An 11,909-nucleotide genomic window follows, 5' to 3' on the forward strand; every position below is an offset into this window, starting at 1 on the left:
TACTTGGATATCCTTCTGCTTCCAACTGAGATGCTCTGGGGTTGGGGTGGTCACTCAAGATAGTGCTTGGATAGCCCTCTACTTCCAACCGATCCCTGAAATTCCATCCCTCCAGTTTCATTCTGGGTCAGTGTTTCATTTGCAGTTTAAATGCTGACACTTCAGACTTACTAATTATTTGCATTTTATGGGTTTATGAGAATAATTCTTGTTTTGTTAGGGAATAAGGGCAGAGGACATAGGGCACTCTGGTATCTTTGGGGAGGATGGGGCAAAGGAAGGAAGGAGGCCAAGTCAGATGAGTGCTAAACATGACCCAGGGCAGCACCAGGGAGAAGGGGATCTTTTTAAGACTTCTTCTAATCCTGATGCTCTTCTGTGTTTTTCTGTTGAAAAGAGTGGTGCACTTATGTAAACAGTGTCTGAAATACAGTGGATGCTAAGTAAATGTTTATTGAATGAATGCATGATTTAAAGTAGATGAGGAGGCTCATAGGCTGTTCAAGCAATGTTATAATAGGAGGCCCACTACGCGGGAGGGCATAAAAGGAGGAAGCCCAAACTGCAGCCCCTTGCATCCAACCCTTTGATTCCTAGAGGGACATCAGTGAGGCTCCTCTGGGGACCAGGCACTGTGCTTTACATAATTCACATCCCTCATCCATCCACCAGCACCAAAAAGTAACTATTTCACTATTATGACCATTTCCTAGATGAGAAGGCTGAGACTTGGTTTGCACAAGAGCTCACAGATTGTAGAGTCCGAACTGTAATCCAGTCTGCCAGGACCCAAAGTCCACTATGCTGCCTCCACTGTTGTAGAAAAAGTGAAAATATGCCATCATGTGTATCAGTATGGTTCTTTCCACTCTTTTTTTTTTTTTTTAAGATTTTATTTATTTGCGAGAGAAAGAATGAGAGACAGAGAGCATGAGAGGGAGGAGGGTCAGAGGGAGAAGCAGACTCCCTGCTGAGCAGGGAGCCCGATGCGGGACTCGATCCGGGACTCCAGGATCATGACCTGAACCGAAGGCAGTCGCTTAACCAACTGAGCCACCCAGGTGCCCCGTTCTTTCCACTCTTATCACATGTGTTTGGAAAGGGCTTAGATGTAACATAGTAGATCTTCAGGGGAAATTTTAGGAAACTAATGGTTTTCCAATCAGGAGCGTATCTGCCGGCAAGTGATTCCCATACATGTGTGACTATACTTGTAACCGCAGGACTTTAATTTTCAAAAATATTCTCAAAGCCACATATATTTGCAAATGTGTAAGTGTGTGTGCATGTATATGTGTGTGGCACACATGTGTGTTGCTGTACGTGTGTGAAAAGAGGCGGGAACAGAGATGGCCAATGTCTTGCACCTTCGGGTCCCATGTGCGTCTCACCTTTGCCCTCACCTCTGGGACAGTCAATGTTCACCCGCACATCCGAGCATCATGGGGCACTCGCATGGGCTGGTGGAGAGCGTGCACAGATCTTCTGGGGCACTCTTTGCCTCCTATCTGTCCTTTGCTGCAGCAACCCTTGTTTCTATGCACCTGTTGTAAACTGAAATCTCACTGCCATTCTTCTCGGCCAGGAACACTGGGAAATGGAGGATCTCAGCTGGTCAAATTTCCACCTCAAACACAAGGATGCCGATTCTAAATCAAAAGGCTAGGACAGGTGTTAGACAAGCAATCAGCCGCTGTCCAATACACCCTGGGTTATGTACTTTCCATATCTCATATGCACGCCCTGGCCCCATGTATGTCCTTGATTGCAAACTTAGAGATGTTGAATTAAAATGTCACTGCCTCATGACAAGAGTAATATCCTTTGGAGAACATATTTCTTAAGATCAAGTTCACAAGCTACACTTTCAATGGCTCCTGAACAGTACATAGCATAATGCTGAGAAATCAACAAAAAGATTAGAGTTTCCCCTGGCTCCATTGTCTCCTTCCAGCAAAGCCCAGTTGATTAAAAATTCTTCTGCTCCTCCTTCAGGACAGGACTCAGTGCTGGGAGGGGCCTAAGAAAACCCTGGTTTTGCAAATGGGGAAACTGAGAGGATTAACTGTCAGCAGCAGAGTTGAAAATAAACCTCCCCACCCTCCACCTCATGGTCTCCCAGACTCCCTGTGGTCTCATGTTGCCCGGACTCCGGTTATCAACGGAATCTGTCCAGGAGAAGCTATGATTCTCAACACACTCTTCACGCTGGCTGTGAGCTCCCAGGGGCAGGATTCTATTGGATTCACATTTATATTTCTAGCACCTAGCTAGATGTCTAGAACATGGTATTCATTCTCTTAATCATTCAGCAAAAATGTATTTCATGCACAGTTGTGCCATGCCTGTCCTGGAGGCTGGCCTGAGACCCTGCCTTCCCACAGTCACCGAGTCAAGTGGACTGGCATCACTCGATGAGGTCTGGGCTGCTGTGCGGGGTGGCCTGAGGCCCAGGAAGGCTTCCAGGAGGAAGCGACATCTGAATTCAGATCTGAGGGACATGTAAGACGAGAAATAAGACTTAGTAAATATTTGTTGAACAAAGAAAAAAAAGGTTTTGAATGTTTTCCTTTCTTTGCGTTTGGCTCTCTGTATATGTCAGCTTTGTTCTAAGAATGTTCAGTTACGTTTCTTTTCCTTATTCTTCTTTATTCTCAGATTCTTCCTGTTCTTTGACTCATTGGAGAGAGCTGCTATTTGTTTTCAAATTATTTTGTTATCATAGGATTTCCGTGATTGCTTGGGCAGAAGTCTCTGGTCAGAGACAGGATTAACCACCGACTTATCTCTTTGAGCTGACTTGGCCAGCCATGGAACTTACTATCCAAGCTGGGGTTTTTTTGTTTTGTTCTTGTTTTAATTAAGTTTTTTATTTTAATTCCAGTATAGTCAAAATACAGTGTGATATTAGTTTCAGGTGTACAATATAGTGATTCAGCACTTCCATGCATCACCGAGTACTCATCATAACAAGTGCACTCCTTAGTCCCCAGCACCTACTTAACCCACTCCCCTACCCACCTCCTCTCTGGTAACCATCAGTTTGTTCTTGACACTCAAGAGTCTGTTTTTTGGTCTCTTTGTTTTTCCCCTTTTGTTCATTTGTTTTGTTACTTAAATTCCATATATGAGTGCAATCATATGGTACTTGTCATTCTCTAATTTCACTTAGCATTTTACTCTCTGGCTCCATCCATGTGGTTGCAAATGGCAAGATTTCATTCTTTTTGATGACTGAGTAATATTCCATTTTATATATACACACACATATATATATACATATATATATACACATATATACACACACACACACACACATATATAAAATATATGGAATTCCATAATATATTCCATATATATAATGGATATATATAATATATATATTATGGAACATATTATATAATGGAATATATTATATAATGGAATATACATTATATATAATGGAATATATATTATATATATGGTATGTATTTTATACATATATACATATATATATCTTCTTTATCTGTTTATCTATTGATGGACACTTGAAGGTGAGGATTTTAAAGGTGTTGGGGCAAGACACCTGCACGTGTGGACTTGTCCCCTGGCAGCCGTTGTAATAACTACTGCTGTCTATCCAGTGCTTTGTAGCTCTTCTGCTCCAGCACCCACCTCCTGCAGCCAGGCTCAGCTCTGCATAAATGCTTGGGCTCCATGGGAAGGTCACCTCTCTAGGGCAGAGCGGTGGACGTGTGTGGGGGAGGGGGGAATGGAGGGTCTTCTGTGCAAAAGTGTGTCCAGGGGTTTGGATTAAGATGTTAAAACTGAGTTACTGAATTCAAGTATAATATGTGGGGTCAGCCCTCTTCAAATGGCCTTCTAGAAAGCCGTCCCACCTCTAAAAACTGTCAAGTCTCAGGAGGTCTCTCTGCCGCCGTGGCTTCCATGGAATTGATGGCCACAGAGCACAATGTTAAATTCAGCGTGGGCCAAGAATGCCTTAGCCTCTCCTCCGTGAAGCACAGAATCAACCAGTGCCCCTCTCCCTACCTGCCATGTTCCTAGAGAGCTACCAAGTCTTGGCATACTTGCCAGTTATGTGATGGCAAGGAAAACGTCTCTGTATTTCATTCTGCATTAAAATATTAGAAAGATGAGTCGGAGGATCTAGGAAGGTATGGCAGAATCAACATGTAGCCTCTAATTCCTCTTCTTTGTCCGTCTCTCCCCAGGCCCACTCTGCAACAAGAATGAATCCTTCAGGAGTGGCTTTCCCCAGCAGCTCACCTCACGGAATCACAGTGGCCATACTGCACTGAAGGGCACCAAGTCAACAGCTACCATGATGGAGACAAAAAAAAAAAAAATGTAAGTACCACAGATAAAGTTGAATCACTTAGTTTGTCATGTTAAAAACTTACAAGATTATAAACCAGGAGCTTTTTGTAAAGTGGAAAATATTTTGATCCAGGACAGAAGAACCTCATGTACCTCCAAGAGGCAGCAAAGGCAGAATCGATGCAGTAAAGGAAAGAATTAATGATGCAGAATATATATTGAAGAGGAAATCTAAAATATAATTAATTCAACAAACATAATGCCTCATAAGGTCCTGCTTTCCAAGTTTTTGATCATTACGAGAGGGAAAATACAGACCTGAAGCACCAGGTGGAAGGGAGAGACACTCTGAAATGAGATGGGGCACCCGGTGTCTGGTCCCAGCTCTGGACCCGGACCCCAGCTTGTATGACCTTGGGGGAAGTCTGGCCTCAATGGGCCTCAGTCTCCTTGTGGCTGTGAACTCTCTGGCTAACCTCAAGGCCCTCACCACCCACCACAGGTAAATTCCACCTCTCCAAGTGTGAGAGTACCTGTTTGGCATTTCTCCCATCGGCTTTATGGTCAGTTGTTTCACTTCGACTATTTTGGAGTTACTCAACCCTTCTCCCATTCCAACATGAAAGAAGTGAGTTCTGGCCTCAAGGCCGATAGCCTAACTGTACGGCTTGACCACCTGCCCGAGTCCACCTGCAGACACTATTCGTGTGGGTGGCCATGCCACCATCCTCAGTGTGGGGTCAGCACACTGGTGTAGGTCAGCCAATGGGTCCGTGTTAGACTTTTACGACCAGAGACTCCTTCCTAAGCACGCTGTCTTGTTCTGGATGGACTGACTGTCTGCTGACCTCTTGTTGTACGAGCTTCGTTGGTGTGCATGACTCAGTTTCTTACCTCCTTCTACTTCCCAGCACGATTTGCCAGCATATTTGCTGCTTTCATCTGACTCGGTGGATCCATTACAGTACAACATTAGGTCCCATCTAATCAATTGAGAGTCTGTGAATAACTACTACTTTAGGCACCAGGCTAAAGCATATGAAAAATCTAGAGATAAAATATGAGAAAATAAACTATATACCCTTATAGTTTTCCTAGATTAATATGATTACTTTAGTTTTTTAAAGATCTTATATATTTATTTGACAGAGAGAGAGCACGAGCATGGGGAGAGGTAGAGAGAGAAGCAGACTCTCCGCTGAGCAGGGAGCCCGATGGGGGACTCGATCCCAGGACCCCGAGATCATGACCTGAGCTAAAGGCAGATGCTTAACCGACTGAGCCACTCAGGAGCCCCTGACTAATTTATTTTTAACCAAACTCTGGTGCTTTTTGAATATTGTGTCTATTTATAAAAGATTCCCCCTGCTGCCTGCATAAGGATAGAGGCTGCAAGGACACCAAGTTCTGTATAAAAAATAAAACAGTTAGGGCTTAAGCTAGGACCTGCTGTGCCCTGTTAGAGCTAAAGTAATATGGTCAGTACGTGGAGATGGAAAATTATGAAGTGTTCTTTGTCGTGAGATCTTAGCACAGACATCGTAATCTCTGAAACTCGAACTGGCATCCCTACATCAGGACAGCCCTGGCAGTCATCTGGCCTTCACCAAATTGCATGAAGGTCAAAAGAGACCATGTATTTGGACATCTTTTGAGAATTACGAAGTGTTACACGAACGCGGAGGTTAGGCATCACTATGGACTCCGTGATGTTGCAGTTGGTGACCCAGAGGACTGTTTTGTTTAAGCTCCACACTGCGTTAGAGACCTGCCCTTCAGGGAGACGAGATGAGAGCGCACACAGTTATGCGTGCACAGCTCATCACTTTGTATATACACCGCCCGGCAGGGCACGCCCTCACGCCGAGAAGTTCAGAGACTCGCAGCAGCGGGCAGCACTTTAGTGACCTCCTGCTCAACCCCCCTATCTTACAGACTGCGATAATCTGTTCTAGAAATTAGACTGTTTGGATATTTTACATGTAAAACAGGGAACTGTAGCACCAACCATCCAGATGACAGTTGCAAGAAATGTCCAAATAGCCCCGACGGTATTGCCTTTTTAGCTTGCATGTCTCAAAACACATCTAACTCAATGTTGTTTGGTTTTTTGCTTTTTGGGGTTTGTTTGTTTGTTTACTTCTGAGAGGTAAAAAGCATTTACTTTTGGTGCTATGGGCCTTAGAGCTGGGGGTAGCACCTCCTTTGGAAGTTAGGAACCCTACTGACTCTGCCCCTCGAAAGTTGTATGACTTTTAGGCAAACCGCTTAATCTCTTTGGCCTTAGCTTTCCCATCTGTGAAGGGAGCTAATAATCATTCCAGTACTAAATCAAAGATAAACAGTATTTGACTGTGATAGTACGATGATGTAATCAATGGTAGAATGCCACACCAGATGGTCAGTTGAGGTAAAACATATTTCGTTTCACATAATCAAAACATATCAAGTGAATTAAAGAAATGAAGTTATTATAAACGTTTGCTATATGATTAATTATAATAGGACTAATCTTAACTTCATTCCTCTAGTACTGATACTCAAACTTTTCTTTAGGCTCCCCAAGGAGGCTTTTAGACATTTATTCCTAATTGCCCCCTGCCCCCATTAAATTGTAAGTAATGAGGCCATACAGTACACCTGTTTAAGCACCGTGTGCCTTTGGAGAGCCACAAACCATCGGAAGAGTTTTGTTTTTGGTTTTGTTTTTCACACCCTCTCCCCACCAAAACTCAGTTTTCACCCTCTTGGGGGCGATCTCACCATCATTGAGAATGTATGGTCTAGTCTGACATCATCATTGTCAGTGAGTTATTTTTTAGGGTGCGCTTACATAGCGCTTGACTCTGTGCAGGTATGTGCTACCCTCATCCCCATTTCACAGCCACGTTAAGTAACTTGCCCAAGGTCCTCTAGCTGCGAGAGCTGAGCCTGGTGAATCTGGCTCCCTACCAAGCGTGCCACACTGCCTCTCATTTGACAAACATGTTTGAGCGTTGCTATGTGCGCCATAACAACACAGGGCGTGCTCGGATTGAATACCAGGGTTTTTGTGTCTTCCTGTTTCTGTAGTTGTGTGCTGCGCTGGCTTAGGGTGGTGTTGGCCTCATAAAGACTCTTTCTTGATGGTCTGATCTTATCCTGCCTCATCTACCAGCCCAACAAATGCCCATTATGGAAAGATTTGTGAAGGGACTGGGGGGGAGGAGAGGCAAACATAATACCCAATTTTCTTCTTGCCCTCAAAGAGCCAAGTGATCTCGTTAAGCAAATCAAGCAGTTAGACATACAGGGCAACCAGCCCGACAAGAAAGAATATTATAATAAGCACATGAACGTATAGACAAAAAATGTTACTGAGGTCCTTTATTGTCTCCTGTCCCTGTTGATCTCATATTTTCCTTCGGTGTTAAGGGTCCCAAGTCTCGTCATTGGCCCCACAAAGACTTGTGACATGGGGTGAACGGATGGGTAAGCTGGGCCATCCTCATGCATCTCTTTCCCTATTTTGGGATGATTGTACATATATATCTATATTCAGCAGTGGTCACCACATGTTGGATGGATGACTGGATGAATGAATGAATGCTAAGCTCACAAACATTTTAGTGGTTTCTTCTGATAATCGCCATGAGGATACAATGGAATGTAACCTTTAATTTCTGAAGCTCAGAAGACCATGTCACTCAGAAATACATCTAAACTACACTTTATTTTCAAAATAGAGTTTGTTCTAACTAACGTATTTTAAAAATGTAACTCAGATGTATGTCCCTTTCTAAGGACTCCTCAGGATAATGTTATTAGCTCTGCCTCCTAAGGAAGCTGTATAAGATTTTTTAAATGTAATGTCTTTATCAACTACTGAGTCCTGCTGGGGACAAAAAATGAAAACACTGACACAGGTGCTCAAAGGGGTTGAGTCATGACCAGACACCATTCCTGTCCTCCAGCCTCTCACACTCAGAGGCTTTTCCACAGTGTCACAGGCTGGGCACTGACGTCCAGCAAGTTTCACGAAAAGTCTATTCTCAGTGACACTTCCCATCTTCTGAGGACGCAGCAGTAGTAAAATGCTTTCAACCTTATTCATAGTTGAATACATTTCAGAATTCATGTTTTCATTCCTCTGACCCTTCTTGAAACTATCATTTTCTTCGAGAACTGACAAACATGGAATCTCCAAAGTTGCAAATGACTTGCATGATTATACATCTTTAGTCAGTTGTCCTGAGGACTGATTAGGAAACCAAATCTTGGCACAGGTTTTAAAGGACATTGGTCCTTGTGCCTCCTGGGATAATGATGCAGTTGAGCTGCCCACTACTCTGCTCGCTAATACTTGAGACACCCTCCTAAGAAAACCAAGCCAAGGTGATCACTCGAGCTATGTGGCCAGCACAGTCCGTTCCAGAAAATGTGCTCATGATTCAGAGTGACTGGGGGAAGAGCAAAGGGTGGTTCTGACTCAGAGCCGGAGCCGACTGTAGAGGCTCTGAGTTAGGATCAGCAGTGTTTATGGGAAAAGACCACTCCCTAAGCATGTGAGAGGCCCCGTGAGCTGGTGACGGAACAATCACAGGAGTTCCAAGGGTGCCTCTGATTTGCCGCATGTTTGAGAACTCAGCCCCTTTGACTTTCTTCTTCCTCATCAACATGCCCAAAGTTAGTTATGAGTAGCTCTGACTCTTGTAACATACTGGTTGATACTGCTGAGGGTATCTTGTCCAGCTGCCCCAGCCAGGACTCTCCCATTATCACCAGGACCTGGCTACCAACGCTCCTGCTCAAGGCTTGGTCCTTGCAAGTAGCCTGGGGAAATTCCTTGCGCGGGTTGCAAGGGGCCCACTTCTGAGCGGAGCTCACAGCCACCTTATTACCTCCCAGAAAAGGCCCTCATCCCAATTCTATTACTCTAAGCAGATAGCCACGTACTATGTAATCACTCTAAGACAAATTCCTACTGTTGTTTTCATTATTCCCTTCCAGAAGCGAGCACACTCAGGGCAAAAGTAAAAACGAATAGAGAGAGTGAACCCTACAGCTAGGACAAGGCAGAATGCGATGAGGGAATTTCTGGGAGCAGCGACTCTGGCTGGATATTATGTGGAGGGTCGAGGGTCACATCTTTAAATCCAAGACACTACATGTAGAAAATAAACTGGCAAAACACATTTTAAGCTGATGACATCATTCTGGCTATGTTCATACCACACCAGTAAAACCAGTTGGAAAAACAAAAATTGAATCAACTTGACTGTCAAGATGACAGCAAATTACTGGCTGGCCTGCTGGTTTTCTTCTTTTTCTTAAAACACAGAATCAAATAATTATTTAACTAGATATATTACCTAATTTTTCTGCTAACATGTGATGAATGACCTTGACATTTTTCAATTACTATCAACGCAGTTGCTTACTCATAAGCACACCATCCCTAACGTTCTCTCCTGTTGTTTGCTTGTTTCAAATATTCGCTGAAAGACTAAAAAAGCATCAAATGACTAGAAGGCATAGAAAAGCTAAACACTGCCTAGTATGTGTTCTTGGTGACCAGGCTAATGTTCTGCTTGAAGCAGCCAAGTAGGCTGTTTACATCATTTCCAACTGCCCAACATTCATGAGGAAACCAAGTTCCTGCTTTAAGCACGATTGACCTTTGGGCAGCATTCAAATCCAACAAGTCATAATCTGCTACCCAAACCTCCTAAATGGGACAAGCCAGAGACTGGGAACAAAGTGGGCCCAGAGAGATGGTGCAAAGCAAGCCCAGCACGAAAGAATGCTCCTGCTCAACCTTCCCTTCTCTCCCACAGCAGGAGTCTTTCATCTCTGAGATTTGCAAACATTGGCTCAGAATCCTCACAACATCCTTGTGAGCCAGGCAGGTGGTACATATTATGATCCCTCTCATTAAAGATGGAAAGATGATAATGATGGTGATAAAAATTGAAGCACATCAAACAGTATCAGCACCATCCCATCAAAAGACCCATGGCTTTCTCAGGAAAAAAAGAAAAGAAAAAAGAAAAAAACCGGAAAAGTAGGAACTGTCAAATGTATTCTTATCTATTTTACTAAATTTTACGCCCATGCTAAGGTCCCACTAGTTCTGAAAGTCTAGAGCATAAAGAGTTGAATTGTTACATTGTTCAAAGGGGCAGAGAACTCTCTTGGGAAATTAGGCATTCTTTTTAAGTGTTTTATTTATGAAAAACACTAGCAGAGTCAAGAAATGTTCTCTTGATTCCATCTGGTCCCATGGCTGCTCCTTATCCCAGTGTGAGGAGGGGGTGACATTTAGCCTAAGAGCCTGGAGAAACCTCCTGGGAGCTGGTGAAAGGCCCATGGAGGAGCTCTGCAGAGGAGAGGCCTCCAGAGAAATGCGAGGGCCCTGGCACATCAGCCCACCAGGGGAGCTGCCATGGACTGAAACAGCTTGTACTGCGCCCTGGGGAATTGAGAGAGTGGAAGCTATTCCCGCCTTTCGTCTTAAAAGCCACTGTCCCAAATTGACCATACCCAAAGGCCCACAGAACACAGATAAAAATCAAGATTTGGGCTGGGAGAGAGGAGGAACCAGAGAAGGGGCCTCGGTGCACTTTCTTGGGGACTGACAGCGAGTGTTTCTCGGAGATTTCTCCCGTGTTTCAACAAGTCATTTGCCTCCTGGAAGGGGAAGAAGAGCAAGAGCTCCTGTTGCCTACACCATTCCCTTCACAGGTTGGGGCCTGTGACAGGGCTCCTTGCTCATGGGGGTAAGATTGTCGGCGAAGGCGCGCACTGCACCCCTGAGGGAGCCGGCACTGCAGCTTCCAGACCCTGAGCAATTTTCCAAAACTCAACTCCTCTTTGCACTAATCTCCTGTCTCTTTTTCTCTCCTGCGCCCGGACACGCGCGCGTGCCTACACACCCACACACTCCAATCCTTGCAAGCGGACTTTTCTCGGACCACCTCCACGAGTCCCCCAGCCCTGCAGCGCCCCCCACCCCTTTTCGGAACACCTTTCACAAGTGGTGCCTCCACCCCCGCGGAGGGATGAGAAAGGGTCCAGAGTTCCCCGGGGTGGAGGCCGGGAGGGCGAAGGGCACCTCTTTCCTGGCCGGCGAGGGCGCGGCGGCCGAGGGGGAGGAGGGAAAGGGGCGCCGAGCCCCGGGCTGGGAGAGGGGGATGCTGGCGGGAGGGAGGAGGTTAAGAACTGGGAGGGGAAGGAAGGGGGGGAGGCGCGGAGGGAGAGGGAGGAGGAGGCGGGAGGAGGAGAAGGGGCTGGAGCGGAGGACAGGGGAGGAGGCGGGAGAGGCGGTGCCCCACGCGCCCTTTCAAGTCTCCGCGCCCCCGGCCCCCGGCGGCGGCCCGGGAGGCGGTGGCGCGGCGTCACCGCCCCGACTCCTCCCCCGGCTCCTCCCCCGGCCCGCGGCCCGGCAGCCCCGCCGGCGGCGCTCGGGAAATATGAAGAGACGCTGCAGCTGCGGCGGCGGTGGCGGCCACTGCAGCACGGAGCGGCGCGCGCGGCGGCGGCGGCGGTGGCCGGGGAGGGACGCAGAGGGCCCGGGTGCCGGGAGGCCGGGAGCGCGGACAGGGCCGGGC

This window comes from Neomonachus schauinslandi, chromosome 14 (assembly GCF_002201575.2).
Source record: "Neomonachus schauinslandi chromosome 14, ASM220157v2, whole genome shotgun sequence".
NCBI classification, from domain to species: domain Eukaryota; kingdom Metazoa; phylum Chordata; class Mammalia; order Carnivora; family Phocidae; genus Neomonachus; species Neomonachus schauinslandi.